The sequence below is a fragment of the Gorilla gorilla genome, chromosome 5, assembly GCF_029281585.2.
Source record: "Gorilla gorilla gorilla isolate KB3781 chromosome 5, NHGRI_mGorGor1-v2.1_pri, whole genome shotgun sequence".
Taxonomy (NCBI): domain Eukaryota; kingdom Metazoa; phylum Chordata; class Mammalia; order Primates; family Hominidae; genus Gorilla; species Gorilla gorilla.
The window spans coordinates 195,116,659-195,132,577 of NC_073229.2; the positions used below are offsets into that span (position 1 = coordinate 195,116,659).

Genomic DNA, 15,919 nt, shown 5'->3' on the forward strand with positions numbered 1-15,919 from the left:
GCCCAGGGTTAGGCTTGTTTTAGGATCAGGGCCAGGGCCCAGGGTTAGGGTTGTTTTCGGGTCAGGGCCAGGGCCCAGGGTTAGGCTTGTTTTAGGGTCAGGGCGAGGGCCCAGGGTTAGGGTTGTTTTAGGGTCAGGGCCAGGGCCCAGGGTTAGGGTTGTTTTAGGGTCAGGGCCAGGGCCCAGGGTTAGGGTTGTTTTCGGTTCAGGGCCAGGGCCCAGGGTTTGGGTTTTTTTAGGGTCAGGGTCAGGGCCCAGGGTTAGGGTTGTGTTAGGGTCAGGGCCAGGGCCCAGGGTTAGGGTTGTTATAGGGTCAGGACCTGGGCCCACGGTTAGGCTTGTTTTAGTGCCAGGGCCCAGGGTAATTTTTGTTTTACGGTCAGGGCCAGGGCCCAGGTTCAGGGTTGTTTTAGGTCAGGGCCAGGGCCCAGCATTAGGGTTGTTTTAGGTCAGGGCCCGGGCCCAGGTTTAGGGTTGTTTTAGGGTCAGGGCCAGGGCCCAGGTTTAGGCTTGTTTTAGGCTCAGGGCCAGGGCCCAGTGTTAGGGTTGTTTTAGGGTCAGGGACATGGCCCAGGGTAGTGTTGTTTTAGGGTCAGGGCCAGGGCCCAGGGTTAGGGTTGTTTTAGGGTCAGGGCCAGGGCCGAGGGTTAGGCTTGTTTTAGGGTCAGGGCCAGGGCCCAGGGTTAGGCTTGTTTTAGGGTCAGGGCCAGGGCCCAGGGTTAGGGTTGTTTTTGGGTCAGGTCCAGGGCCCAGGGTTAGGGTTGTTTTAGGGTCAGGGCCAGGGCCCAGGGTTAGGCTTGTTTTAGGGTCAAGGCCAGGGCCCAGGGTTAGGGTCGTTTTAGGGTCAGGGCCAGGGCCCAGTGTTAGGGTTGTTTTAGGGTCAGGACCTATGCCCAGGGTTAGGCTTGTTTTAGTGCCAGGGCCCAGGGTTAGGGTTGTTTTAGGGTCAGGGCCAGGGCCCAGGGTTAGGGTTGTTTTAGGTCAGCGGCAGGGCCCAGGGTTAGGGTTGTTTTAGGTCAGGTCCAGGTCCCAGGGTTAGTGTTGTTTTAGGGTCAGGGCCAGGGCCCAGGGTTACGGTTGTTTTAGGGTCAGGGCCGGGGCCCAGGGTTAGGCTTGTTTTAGGGTCAGGGCCAGGGCCCTGGGTTAGGGTTGTTTTAGGACCTCATAGAAAGCATTACTATGCGACGTAATCAGAAATGGCTGAGAATAACTCAATGAGGAAGTGAGCTGTAAATATAGTTAAAGGTGGAAAAGGGCAAGATTTGGCCAAATAAGAAAGATAAATTGATGTTGGGGAAGTCGTTGTGGCAAACATTTATAGAAAATATATGGCACAATGAGTTACAGTCATCAGATATGACATCAAATAGATTTGGGTTTCTGCTCCAGAAACTGATTTTGGAATGTTGGATAAATTACTCAGATCTTAGTTTCTACATCTTAGAAAGGGGAATGAAAAGTGAAGCTTACTCTTGGGTTTATTATAGAGAATTGTAAAAAGATATCACAAATAAAACATCAGGGCACTCGGTACAGGTTAATTGCTCCATACATGTCAGGACTGTTACATTTATTTTCCCCATTCTAAAGCACCAAGCAAATGTTAGGGAAATAATACAATTTTCAAAGTATACAGAGATTTTAACATATCACAATTTCAGAAACAATATTTTTAAAGGGTATCAGAGTCAAGGCTGTTATTGAAATGCTAGCATAGTTGTAATGGAAGTGAAGGAGAAGGTCATCCTAGTTTTTCATTTAGCAATATTAACTCTACTGCATTATTTCTGCCTTATCATAATAATAACTGGAAATACTTGCACAACACACACTATGTGCTAGACACTGTTCCAAGTAGTTTATATATATTAAGAGTATATATCAGTAAGTACTATTATTATACCCATTTTAAACAAACAAACAAACAAACAAAAACATGCTGCAGGGAGATCAAGTAATTTCCAGGACAGATACCTGTTAAGAACTGGTAGTAGAGCTTGCATATGATGATGGATTCAGAATCTCTACTTGGAAGCATGACAAAAACTCTTTCATACGAAAATGTGGCTAACATCAAAAGAGGTGATGATAAAGTGTGATTAGATCTACGGTGTGCACAATGGAGCTTTGTTATAATAACATGGATATATGGATTGGGAAACTTATGATGTTTTCTTAGGTAGAACAGAGGGCACAACTATAACATAGTTTTAAAAAAGTTTCAAGCTCTCGAGGCAAATTCGTATAACAGCAAAAACACTGCAGGAGAGACTGCAGCAAAGTCAAAAACAAGGTAAGCGACCAGTTGGCAAATGGATTTGAAACCTATAGACTAGATTTTCAAAAGATTTTGAATAGCACGTGAAAGACTTTAGCAGCTCTGGACAATCGAAAAAATAAAAATGCTGCTGCAAAATGATCTTGACTATGTAAATGGCTTTTGAGAAGCATCATGAATATTTGCTAGTGTGAATTATTAAATAATCTTATGGTCTTACATTTTGACTTCACTAGTTAATCCTCACGTGGTCCTGTATTTTCTTTCTTTCTTTTTGAGACAGTCTCGCTCTGTCTCCCAGGCTGGAGTGCAGTGGTGGGATCTTGGCTCACTGCAAGCTCCGCCTCCCGGGTTCACGCCATTCTCCTGCCTCAGCCTCCCCAGTAGCTGGGACTACAGGCGCCCGCCACCACGCCTGGCTAATTTTTTTGTATTTTTAGTAGACACGGGTTTTCACCGTGTTAGCCAGGATGGTCTTTATCTCCTGACCTCGTGATCCGCCAGCCTCGGCCTTCCAAAGTGCTGGGATTACATGCGTGAGCCACCGCGCCTGGCCGGGCCTTTGCCATTTTAAACACCAGAAGAATTAATCCATATATAAATTTTCGCAAAACTATGACAAGAATTGTTAAATGCAAATCAAGCTTACTACTAAGAAAAAAGCAACTTCTTTCGTGCCTCAACCTACATCCAGCCTTAAAAAGTAGTGTAAGGATCAAACTGTTCCAAAAATACCCAACCAAACCCCAGTGAAAGAATGTTCAAGAATATTTATGGGAATACAAAAATATTCAGCACCTGTCAAAGTGAGATTCACAGTGTCTGGCATCCAATCAAAAAGTAATAAGCATGCAAAAAAGTAAGAAGATATCCATAATAAGAAGAAAACTCAATCAATGAAAAATGAGCCAGAAATAAAACAGAATTTTCAATCAGTGAACACCAACATTAAAACTGTTGTTAGAATTTATGCCCTGTTCTCAGTCAGGTGATGATGGAACGTGTTGTCTTGAGACATGGAAAATATTAAAAAACAAAGAAACAAACCCACAACAAAACAAAACAAACCCAGATTGAACATCAAGAGTTAAAACCATCTGAGATTCAAAAAATCAACAGATGTTATCAGGTAGAATAGATATAGCAGAAGGTAACATTAATGAAAATGTAGAGATAGCAAGATAAAGTATTTAAAATGAAACATAAAAGAAAAAAGAAAGATTTCCAAACAAAAACAAAGCAAAACTAAGAGCACAGAGAATCAATGAACTTTGGCACATCTCCAAGCAGACACAAGTGTGTAATTAAACTCACTGAAGGCAGGGAACACAAAGAGGGACAGAAAAGAAAAAAAAAGGAAACAAATTACCTAAAAACTTCAAAATTTACTAAAACAGTGAACTCATAAATACAAAAAGTTCAATAAGTGTAAAATGCAAAGAATATGAAGAGCACCATATCACACATGTCAAAATCAAGGTGACTAAATACAGCAATGAAGAAAAAATCTTTAAAGCATCCCTACTAGTGGGGGTAGGAGTAAGGTTCGGTGTAGAGAGACAAAGATAAAGGGGCCAAGTGATGCCTCTTCAGCGAGAATGAAACCAAGGAGAGATTCAGCAACTTTTAGAAAGTACTGAAATAACGAATAACCAAAACAACCATCAATCCAAATAAATTTATACAACAAAAATATTTTGCAAAATCACAGGGTAGAGAAACAAGTTCAGACATGTGAAAACTGAAAGCCCATCACTAGCAGGCCCATACCACAAGGAATATTAAAATGAGTCATTCCAGCGGAAGGTAATAGCATAGTAAGGAATGCCAAGCACCAGGAATGATACCCGTATGGGGAATTATAAAATATATTTTATTTTAAAAATCTGTTTAAAACACTATTAGCTGTTTAAAGCCAAATAATATATATTTTAGGTTTCTAACATATGTAGAAGTGACAGAAATGACAGCAATACCACAGAGGCTGGGTAAGAAGAAAGGAGAGCATATTGCTGTATCTTTGCTATACAATAGATGAAGTGGTACAATATATTAAAAAAAAAAAAAAAGCAGGCCGGGCACGGTGGCTCATGCCTATAATCCCAGTACTTTGGGAGGCTGAGGAGGGAAGATTATGAGTTTAGGAGTTCAAGACCAGTCTGGCCAACAGAGCAAAAACCCATCTCTACTAAATATGGAAAAAAAAAAATTAGCTGGGTGTGGTAACTTGCACCTGTAGTCCCAGCTACTTGGGGGGTTGAGGCAGAGAATCACTTGAACCTGGGAGGCAGAGGGTGCAGTGAGTGGAAATTGTACCACTGCACTTCCAGCCTGGGTGAGACAGTGAGACTCTGTCTACAAAACAAAACGAAACAAAACAATCAAAAAAGCAGCAGTATAACATCACAGTCGATTACGGTAGACTGCTATAAAGTCTAAAGTCACCACTAAAATAGCAAAGACAAATGTTACAGCTATTAGGCTAGCATAGGAGACAAAACGAATCACAGAAAGTACCCAATCCAACAAAAGGAAAACATAAAAAGAAGAGGAAAAAGGAAAATGAATGACAAATACGAAGCAAACTGCAAGGTGGTAAAATTAAACACAGCCACACCAATAAACATAGGAAGCGTAAATGACAAGAACCTCACAGCTGCAAGGTGGACATCATGATAATGGATGACAAATACACCCAGTGTTATGTTGTCTTCAAGAAAAAGTATTTTAAATACAAACAGACAAATAGATAACAGTAAAATAATGAGAAAATACAAATAGCTTTATGTGTGCTGCTGTCTGGGCGCCTTGAGAGGGAAATCAATGTAGAATAGCCAAACTGGAATTTCAAAAGACGAAATGCATTTTGTAATTCTAGGAGTGGTGGTTCCTGGGTGAATCTACACATTTATTTCAGTGTTCTGAATTACAGATTCAATTACCTTAAAATAAGGTTAATTACTAATAGATACTATTGATATCTTGCTGAGCTGTTTGAAACGCTGGAACGCTTTATAAATGGTGTTTCAAACCTTACACGTCTCCAAATGAGGCATCATTATTCCAATTTCATACATAAAAATGATGAGACACAGAGACGCTAAGCAACCTCAGTTAACAGATAAACCTGAATCTGTATAGACCTACGATATTTCCACCACACCATAGTGTCCCAATTGTGTTGATATAATTGAAATGCTTTTAAACGCAACTGTAATGTCAGAAAGAAATAATTTCGGCACAGTTTAATATAAAAAAAAAGCTGAATAATTAGGAGACTGGGGTTCCTGTCTTTTCTTGCCCATTGCTTGTCGCTGTGATATTATTAGATATTATATTTTCTGGCTCACATGTTCTCATCTTAACAGTAAGAAAGAAGATGAGAGTTGGGGTGGACTCATTCATTCTAAAAGTTGAGGAATCTGCACAATAACTCCTGTTTCAAATACAAATAACTCATTTTCTCATACTTCCTTATTGCAAATTAAAAAATATAAAAATGGCAAAGGAAAAACAGAGAAATCATCTCTGAAAATTAATGCAAAATTTAAAGATAACACAATGCAATTCTGCTTACTATTTACTTATTAGAACCTTGTCTTAAGAAGCTAAAGGCAATCTCAGTCTACTTTGTGTCATTCCAAGCTCTAAAATTCTTTACCATAAAAGCTGCTTAACTCGATCTAACTGGAGGGTCACATCTCAGGGGACCAGCGACCCCTCCAGAGGGAGGAAGGAGAGTCAGGAGGAGCAGGACACTTCATTCCATCTGTGATTCTACCACGGCAGAGCTCGGTCACCAGAAGGATAATTAAATCCAGGTCTCATTTTCTTCTCTTGTGCAATGAGAAGAGACATAGCGCACCCTGTACGTGTACCACCCTGGGCGTGTACCACCCTGGCCACCTACCACCCTGGCTGTGTACCACCCTGGCCACCTACAATCCTGGCTGCGTACAACCCTGGATGCATAGCACCCTGGACACGTATCACCCTACATGCGTACCACCCTCGTCATGTACCACCCTGGGCTTGTACAACCCTGGGCATGTACCACCCAGGCCACATAGCACCCTAGCCGTGTAGCACCCTGAAGGTGTACCACCCTGGATGTGAACCATCCTGGATGAGTAGCACCCCAGGCTTGTACCATGCTGGGGACTGCACCACCCTGGACTTTGCAGCCCTCAGGCCCAGATTGACTTCTCCCACGAAAAGTTAAATTTAAAAAAATGTCCCCATGGCATCTGAGAGTAATTATATTCAACATCTTGTTCACGGAGGTGTTTCTACTTCCTGTGTTATAATTACAATGTTATGCCTGAATCTTCCAGGTTTACAAAGCTGATTTACAGGAAAGCCTTGCACCTGAGATATGGTGTGGGGGCCACAGACGGGGCACAGGGAGACACTGAGCATGGCAGTCACCACCTGTGCCCTCCCATCTGCAGCTGCCACGCAGTGGTGGGCTGGGGCACCGGGTGGTGGGGTACTCATCTCTGAGGAACCCACAGTGTGGGTGACAGTCGTCCCATTAATGAGCTGAGGAGCAGAAGTGAGAAAAAGCCTCTCATTTCTCCCCACATATACTACAGGAATTCTGTCCTTATAGGGTTAGGCAAGTAAAAGGAACATCAATTGTGTATGATATGAGCAGATGAACGGTTTCAAGGATGCTGTCATTTAAAACAGTGCTGCATTACCGATCATCAATGACAAGTGGCCACAGCAGTAGAAATGACTGCTGAGAACGTCGGAAGGGCCACTGGTGCTGGGGTCAGAACACTGTCCCGAGTTGGGGGAAGACCAGATCCAGGGACATCATGGGGCCCTGTGGGCAGCAGATGCTGTTACAGCTCAGAAAGAGGATGTGCAATGCTTTAGAATGAAAGGAACTCAAGAATGTTCCTGCTATTAGCTGCAACATAGAAAAGGGGAAATTAGCTTGAGAAGGTGGATTGTAGTAGAAATAATTTTAAGTAGAGAACCTAACAGTCAAAGCAGTAAGTAACCATAAGATTCAAAGACTAAAATAAAACGTGTGAATACAAGCGAACTGTGAAACACAAACGCTAAATTACATCCTTTAAAGCTATTTCCAGACATTGTGAGACATGGCTTCTCAGCATCTTCATCATCCCCTTTTTCTTTCAGACTCTGGGCACTGAATTTTTTTTTTTAAATTAGGGTTTTTATGTCTATGCTCGTGAACACACACAGGTATTATATATTTTCTGGAAAAATACCTCTTAAGTCATTCAAATCAAAGTATATTAGATTCCTGTAAAGTGGATATAATTCAAAATAATGGTTCTACAATTGTATTCAAATATAAAACTTAGGACTTATGCAGATTAGATTTTAAAATCAGTTCTTCCAATTTATATATACACATTATATAACATATAATAATGTATTCTATAGCTGATATATATCTGATATATATGTACTATATATCATAAATTTATATACACACGCAATTTATATGCGTATGTGTGCGTGTGTGTGTAGAAAATAATAAAAGCATTTTAACAATATAAAGGTCATGTGGAATTATCTTTTATTTCTAATTATTGAATTCTTGGCTGTTTCTCAGTCTAACTTCAGTTATTTCTCTTCTTTGTCATGGAAGTTAGCTTCTAAAAATAGTCTCAATGTTATGATTATAAACACTTTAATTTACTAGGCATAGGTATATTACAAATCCATGATTTTCATATTCATTCAAACCTAAATGTGCTTTCTGTTACTGAATTCACATAAACAGCTCAAGCTTCATGAAAAGAGTCTTTCGGAAAAGATGAAGCATGTTTTGTGGTTGCTGTTGCCTTACACGTCATGTATTCAACTCTGTACATAGTATAACTGTGGGCTTCCAGGTATTTTTGATTTCTGAAGACCTACTGTTGATTGTTGAGTCTTGGTAATTCCATCATAACAAACGACAAGTGTGCAGATAGGATATACACTGTGAAGGTTTATTTCCATTTGATTTTAAAAGTATGTAGATATTTAAATGACCTAATGATTTAAACTTTTTTTTTGTTTCTCCCATAACACACACACATATTGTAATTAATGCTCAGCCTGGGGACCAAGTGAACTAACAATTACTGAACTCTAAGCGCTAGGCACTTCATGTATTATTTCCCTGAATTCTTGCAGGAGCCCCACAGAGAATGTGACAATGAGGCCATCTAAAAATGGGCAGAGAGAGGCTTATTGCCAAGAGGGAAACTGAGTCCTAACTCCACCTTTGTCTCAGAACTGATGCTCTTTTCTTTCCAGAACCCTCCCTGATACATCACTTAGCCCTATAGGGTTGTGACATAGAGGGAACAGCTGGAGTCCAAATGAATACATAATTAAATGTGGTCTTTAAAAATGGTCTCTATGGCATTGAAGCTGTGGCTTCAATGGAAGCTGTGGCAGAAGCAGAGCAGCCTGCAACTGTTCGGTGACCCTGACCTATCTGACCTGTGCTGGGCCAGTTGCTCTGTACTAACTCATCTGTATTTCCGTCCGACTCTAGTGTTCATCAAAGTCATCTAAGTTGTAGGCACGTGTATTCTGGAGTGGGAGGAAGAGAGGAAGGAGAGAGACGTAAAGTGGAATATTCTGAACACAAAATGATCTTCTACCCAAAGCCCTTGGGAACGGTCCTGTTGATGGAATAGGAACAATCTTGGAAGCTCAGGAAATATCGTGGAAAAAATAAATTGAAATTGAAATGGCATTTTTCCCAGGGAATTCTTAAGAATCATTATAGCTAACTCAGATTAGTGGTAGCATGAATGCAGGGAAGGCAACATTGTGATATGTCATTCATTCATTCATTCATTCATTCAACAAATATTTATAGAATGCAAATTATGTTGAATATTTATTGAATGCATATTATGCGTGGAATATTTTTCCAGGCACTAGGAATGCAATATCGCCCTCAGTGAGTATGTTTGGGGCATGGAGAGAGAAGAAAGACAATTAAAAAAAATAAAATTTGTAATAGGTCAGTTGATTTTAAATGCTATGGAGAAAAATAAGTCAAGAGAAAATGATGTTTTTTGATAGGAATAGGTAGGGAATGCAATTTTACGTTAGGTAGTCAGGAAACACCTCAATAAAAAAGTGGCCTTGAAAAAAATATACGAGGTAGAGGATCAGATCTAATAATGATATTTACATCACTGAGCCTTTAGTTTGATTTTATGTAGTATTATAAATATTAGGATTGTTTTCCCAAAAATATAATGTCATGTTGAGTCCTTGGGCCTTGTTTCTTTTCATCCTGAGAGCTTTATGTCTTTGTATGAGAGATCAAACCCTTTTGCCCACTAAAATGACATGTAGCATTCATTCTTTTCCAAATATTTTGTGCATTCCTAATTGATAAGTATTTCAGGATAGACCCAGACTGATTTCTGAATACACTAGCCTAAGGTGAAAAGAACGTATGCAGTCAGACTTTGTTTTGGTTCTTGTTGCTGTATGGATGTTTTCATATCGAATAACCTACCGTTCTTTGTTATTAGTCACTGAGATTAGAATGAAAAGTGATACCTATACATTTTTACACTAATTATGGGCATAAGATTGAGCTGGTTACACAAAGAGGGGAGTCTTTCATTTATTCAATAACTTATTTTAACTATATTCTTAATAACAACAGCTAACACAGACGATGCTTCCTAGACCAAGCACTGTGTACATATTTCAATTTATGAACATGAACTCTCCTGTTTTCCCAACAAGATTCTGCAGTAGCTACTATTATCCCCATTTTAAACATGAACAAACCGAGGCAGAAAAGTTAAGGAACATCCCTCAGGTTTATAAACCAAGTAAAGGGGAGAGCCAGGATTTGACCTGAGGTTGTGTGGCTCCAGAGTTTGTACACAAACAGCATACACCAAACAGGTAATTCTTAAATAATTTCTGGGTGTCAATCTGACTTCCAACCAGAGGCGAGTGTGACTGGATCAATGTGCTTCCTTCCAGACACATTTGTGTGCATTTATTAATACATACATGTGTATCTATGGAACTATATAAAATGCAAAGCTCTGTATATCTGTGTTACATGAATGTTATTATACAGCATATGTAGTCACAAGCTTTATTCACTCAACAATACACCTTAGAAGCCTGAGTTCAATACAGATAGATCAAACTCGTTTTTATAGCTGCTCCATACAAAAATAGTCTATTTCCCAATTTTTCCAATTTCAAATGCTACAAATATTTCTACTATAAATCTATCCTATAAATGTGTGTGAATTTCTCTAAGGTTGATACAAAGAGGTGATGTTAATGATCATCTTTTCAAGACTCACCACCCATCTTAACAACTCTCAAAACAGTCCTTTCATGGTTAGGAATTGCCTCCATTTTTTTCTATCCTGCTCTCTCTACATTCTTTTATTTTTACAGCTATTCTTTCTTATTCTTCTATTGAACTTTAATTGTAACATCAAAGAGTCTATATTAGGTGTTGCGTATTTCTCTATCTATTCTGATACCATATGTAGACTTCTCCACCTTGACATCACTGGCATTTTGTATGAAATAATTATTTGCTGTGGAGATTGTCTGGCTGTTAAGACATTTTGCAACATCTCTGGCCTCTATCCCCTAGATGCCATAGCACTCCAAGCTCCTTGAGTTCTAACAATCAAAAATCTCTGCAGACATTGCCAAATGTCATCTGGGGAGAAAAATTACCCCCAGCTCAAAAAACTACTGCCTACAAGATGTCACCGAGTCCCTGGCATTCAAATACCATGCATATTTGAATACCCTTTTTGAATAAGATTTGAATCTACACTTTGGTCTCTAGTGCCAACCGCTTACCTGACTTCTAGATTTTTATACCCACCTACTACCTGTTCTGTCTTTTTCATTTAGGGTTTAATATTTCATTGGTCTGTAAGTTGCATAAAATAACATTATATTTACTAATCAACAAGCATAGGTATAGATATTTTTATGAATTCTTAATAAATTTTTAAATTTAGACTATTTTAAAAATTTGTTTTAAGTTTAAAAATAGTAGAGAATCTCCATAAATGGCCACAGCCAGTTTTCCTTACTGTTAGCATCTTAGCTTTGTATGGAAATTTATTACAATCAGTGGACCAATATTGATATGTTCTTCTTCACTAAAGTCTGATTGAATTATCTTAGCTTTTACCTAATGTTCGCTTTCTGTTTCAGGAATCCATTCGGGATACCACACTGTGTTTACGTGCCATTCCTCTTTAGGTGTCTCCTGGCTGGGGCAGCTTCTCGGACCTCCCTTGTTTTAAAGGCCTTGATGGTTTTCAGAAGTTGCGGCCAGATAGTCTGTGGAATGTCCCTCCTGTGGAACTTGTCTGGTGTTTTCTCACAATGCACCAGGTTATGGGTTGTTGGGAAGATCACAGAGGTAAAGAACCCTTCTCGTCGCAGCATACCAGGAACACGCACCACCAGTGGGACTTACACTCTGGATGTTGACCTGATCACTTGGCTAGGGTGGTGTTTGCCAGTTTCTCCACTATAAAGTTATGTATTTTTACTTCCTTGCAGCCTATACTCTTTGGAAGGGAGGAACTATGAGCAGCACAACTTAGGGAATAAGAAATGAGGCTAGTAATACACAGAGCACCCACTAAAGTAATTAATCAAGAGCAAAGATTCTACAAACTTTTTTAATTTTTAATTTTTTTAAATTTTATTTAATTTTTGTTTTTTGCATATATACATACTTATGGAGTACACATTTTGATACAGGCATACAATGAATTTTAATTGCATCAGGGTAAATGGGGGTATCCATCATCCTGGAGGATAAATCTCTAAGCATTTATTCTTCATGTTACAAACAATCTAATCATACGACTTTAATTATTTCAAAATGTACAATTAAATTATTGCTTACAAGAGTCATCCTGTGGTGCTATCAAATACTAGATCTTATTTGTTCTCTTTTTTTGGACCCATTACCCATCCCCACTTCCATCCCAGCCCCAACCTCAAAAACTATTTAGTGAGTAAATGAATTAAGTCACTAAACTATAAATGCCCTAATTGACCAAGGGTATAAAATTCAGAGTCCCTGAAAAGTTGAATTTATCATCTTTATCTCAAGTGCCAATTTTTAAAATTTTAGAGAAGATTCTGGATCTGAAAGGGCATTTCTAATACTCCCAGATTAAATATAAGCCTACCTTTACGTGAGTCTTGAATTGACCTATATTCCCTTCCATGATAAGGTCTCACTTGTTTGGAGAAAGGCTGCAGATGGAGGAGGAGTGACATGCCCTACTTTTAAGGAGGAAGGAGCCAGAAAACCCACCCCAACATGATGCTTGAAATCCTCTCTGGCTTTGTTTTGAAGCGCACTGCCCTGAGTTACAGCATCTTTATTGAAAGGGAGAACCAGGAAAAAGGAAAGAAAAGAAAAGAAAAAAGACCAGGAGTAGAAAGGAGAAATGGCAGCACAATCCCTGCTGGGAATCTCTGCTGAGAGCACAGCCTCCCAGGGACTAAGCCTGTGGGAACAATGCCAAGCTTCCTGGATTTCTTCAACAGTTTTACAAAGCCTGCACAAAAGGTCATGTAAGTTTTGAAGACTCAAAAAAAAGAAAAAAAAAAAAAGATATGTCCAAGTAAAGCCAGACTCGGCAGCTTCTTTCAATGTTGGCATGATCCCGGAGGGCTGATCCATCCCAGTAGCATAATGTAGTTAAATCAGACCGCAAGGTTGAAAACGCTTTGGCAGAATTCAAAGCGCCCTACACATATAAATTGAATGCACCATTGTTGTTATTCTGTATTTCCGTGACCTAGCACAAAACGCAACTTCGAATGAGCAGAGAAAAGCAACTCCGACAATCAAGCAAACCTCTGTCAACGTCCTCAGAAGTGCTAAGTGCACAGCGGGGCTTGTAGGTTTCTGTGGGGCTCTAGAAAAGTCAGCTAAAATGGTGAGCAGGATAAATTTTCTGTACTGATCAAGGCCAATTTATTTTCCAAAAATCAACAGAGAAGGCAAGCAGGGATTAAAGAAACGCAAAGAAACACCACTGCTGGTTTTGGTGGGGCTCCAAGTGTCCCAGGTGTGATGGACACCATACAATACTGACAGTTTTCTTTTCTTTCTTTCTTTCTTTCGAGACAGAGTTTCACTCTTGTTGCCCAGACTGGAGTGCAACGGTGTTATCTCGGCTCACTGCAACCTCTGTCTCCCTGTCATATACATGTTCAAGGGATTATCCTGCCTCAGCCTCCCAAGTAGCCGGGACTAAACACCCAGCTAATTTCTGTATTTTTAAAAATAGAGACAGGGTTTCACCATGTTGGTCAGGTTGGTCTCGAACTCCTGACCTGAAGTGATCCACCCACCTTGGCCTCCAAAAGTGCTGGGGTTACAGGCATGAGACACCGTGCCCAGCCAGTACTGCAGGGTTTCTGAGAGGGTGGGAGTCCAGACAGGGCACAGCCTGCCACTTGGCAAAAGATTAGAGAAGAATGCTGACATTTAATGAGTAATTATGATATGCACAAGGAGTATACTGATAACACTCATGTGTATGCTATTTTCCTATAATATAGTTGGCAAAGACCTATTTCTCCAAGTTCCGTATTGGAGATCCCAAATATCTTGTAGTGAGGGGTGATTTTGCCCAATGCAAGATGGATAATCTTTACCCAGGGTCAGGGTGCAGTGGGAGATCAGGATCTCCAAATTTAGTTTGCTAGAACGTCAATGCACCAAATTTGAGGAAGCAAGCTGAGAAAAGCATGAAATTCTTGCCTTTCCCTCCATATAATTTAAGTATTTAGACCAGTATTTCAACCTAAGCATCTCCTTTGGAAAAGAATTCTGATAGAAGGAATCATCCCATAAGTAAGGTGTATATATTTGCTATTAATGTTATAAATATTTTGCTCATCACCACATGATAAAAGAACAAGTTTAAAAAAAAAATGGGTTATCTGAGGACACATCCTGGAACCCACTTCCAGATACTCTAACTCTGCAGATTTGGGGCAGGGCCTAGGTAAACCCCTCTCCATCTCCCATACCACAATGATTCCAATGCAGTAGTCCACAGACCACACTGCCAGACGCACTAAACTAGGAGCAGAGAGAACTGGCTAATGAGGGTCTGAGAGGCACAACTGGACCCAGAACCTGAGGGCCCCCTTATTCTCAGCTAAAGAAGTGGCCTTATACTTTAGCAAAGGGAAACAATTGGTACCTCTAACCAGAGGAGTCCTTGGGTGGCTGTGTGCTGAAAGGCTGATTGGAATAAGAAGGGGCTGACAGGAGGACCCCTTGCCCAAGAAGCTTCTCCATGGGTCCAGTGTACAGTTAGTGAAATCTGAACTACAGGTGCAAATTTGAAGCCTGAAAATATAACATGTTATTAAAAAGTCACTAGCAACAGCACCATGTGTTTAGAACTTAGACTAACAAGATTTATTCAAAGAAAACTATTTTATCACTGATGGTGCTTAGCATTGAGAATGCATGAGGATAATAAAAATCAGACTGACCTTTAGTTAGTTTTACTATTATTCTAAATTCTCTGCAGACAGTGTGTGCACTGACTGTCTCTAACTTGGTGTGAATAGCTCCCACCACCTGCTTTTTATCATGATCCTGGTGGGGAGCCCTAATGAAGTTCAAGGTTTTGGCCAATGCAATACATTCTTAAAACACCACCACAATCAAAATATGAAACACTTTTGTTATCTCAAGTGGTTTTCTCTGACCTTGCAAGCTGGTCCTCAATTTCCACTCCTGCTCTTATCAACCTCTGATCTCCTTTCTATTACTACAGATTTGATGTGCCTTGCCTAGAGTGTCATATACATAGAAACATACCCCAAAAATAGCAGGTTAAAAATCAAACAGCTCATCATGGCAGTAGGAGGAAAACGCTCCTGAACTGGCTTCTTGAATTTCCTCTGGATGTGATGGCATTTGGGGGCTTAGATTACAGAATAAACCAGTATGTTTAAATGCCTAAAGCTTTACACAAATGTTCAGTAGCATTTAATAGCAGGTTGGTTTATATATTGACTATACGTGAAATTAGTTGCTATAATTATCATAAATAATAATTAAGGGAAAATAAAAATGTATTTATTTAACACATATCTGTTCATTATTTATTACCCTGCATTCAAAAGTATATAAGAAAGTTAAGAACCTGAGATGTAATTGTTTTCCCCAACACGGCCACAGCTTTGCTTAGGAAGTTCGCTGAGAGCCAAATGCTAGTCCCATCTCTCTCTGTGGCAGTTCACTACACCAGCTGCTAATGGTCTCTAAGCAGCCATTCTCCCCTTTTTTTTTCTGTAAGTACAGAACTCCTCATTACCACCATCAAGATTTCACAGAACGCACGGCCATGAGAAGAAATGATGTGGCGCCACCTCTCTTGCAACTGACCATGGACAAATGACGACTTTGAGAATTAAGAGGTGACGAGGAAGTGAAGATGTGGCTTCCACTTCACGTTCTCTCCTCTCCTCTGGGGAGCTGGGGTAGGAATGTGTGGTTTGATCTATCTCTGTTGCCTTCATCCCATATAGGGGATGGCTGCCCGAGCCACCTGCCCTAGCTAGGCACCCATCCTACCCCTAAAC

At 40.1% G+C, this 15,919-nt stretch overlaps 1 long non-coding RNA gene across 3 annotated transcripts in view; it reads left to right on the forward strand.

The window, feature by feature from the left end:
* The window catches only part of LOC129534169 (uncharacterized), a 39,270-nt gene extending 23,877 nt beyond the window's left edge, over positions 1 to 15,393 (forward strand). Inside the window, exons 9-10 of one of the 3 annotated variants that reach the window (XR_010134428.1) lie at positions 11,492 to 11,702; positions 12,532 to 15,393. This is a non-coding gene — a long non-coding RNA (uncharacterized lncRNA). Of the gene's footprint in view, positions 1 to 11,491; positions 12,200 to 12,531 lie in introns of those variants that run through there. The other 2 variants (XR_010134427.1, XR_010134429.1) reach the window with 2 other exon arrangements.
* Positions 15,394 to 15,919: the final 526 nt, after the last annotated feature.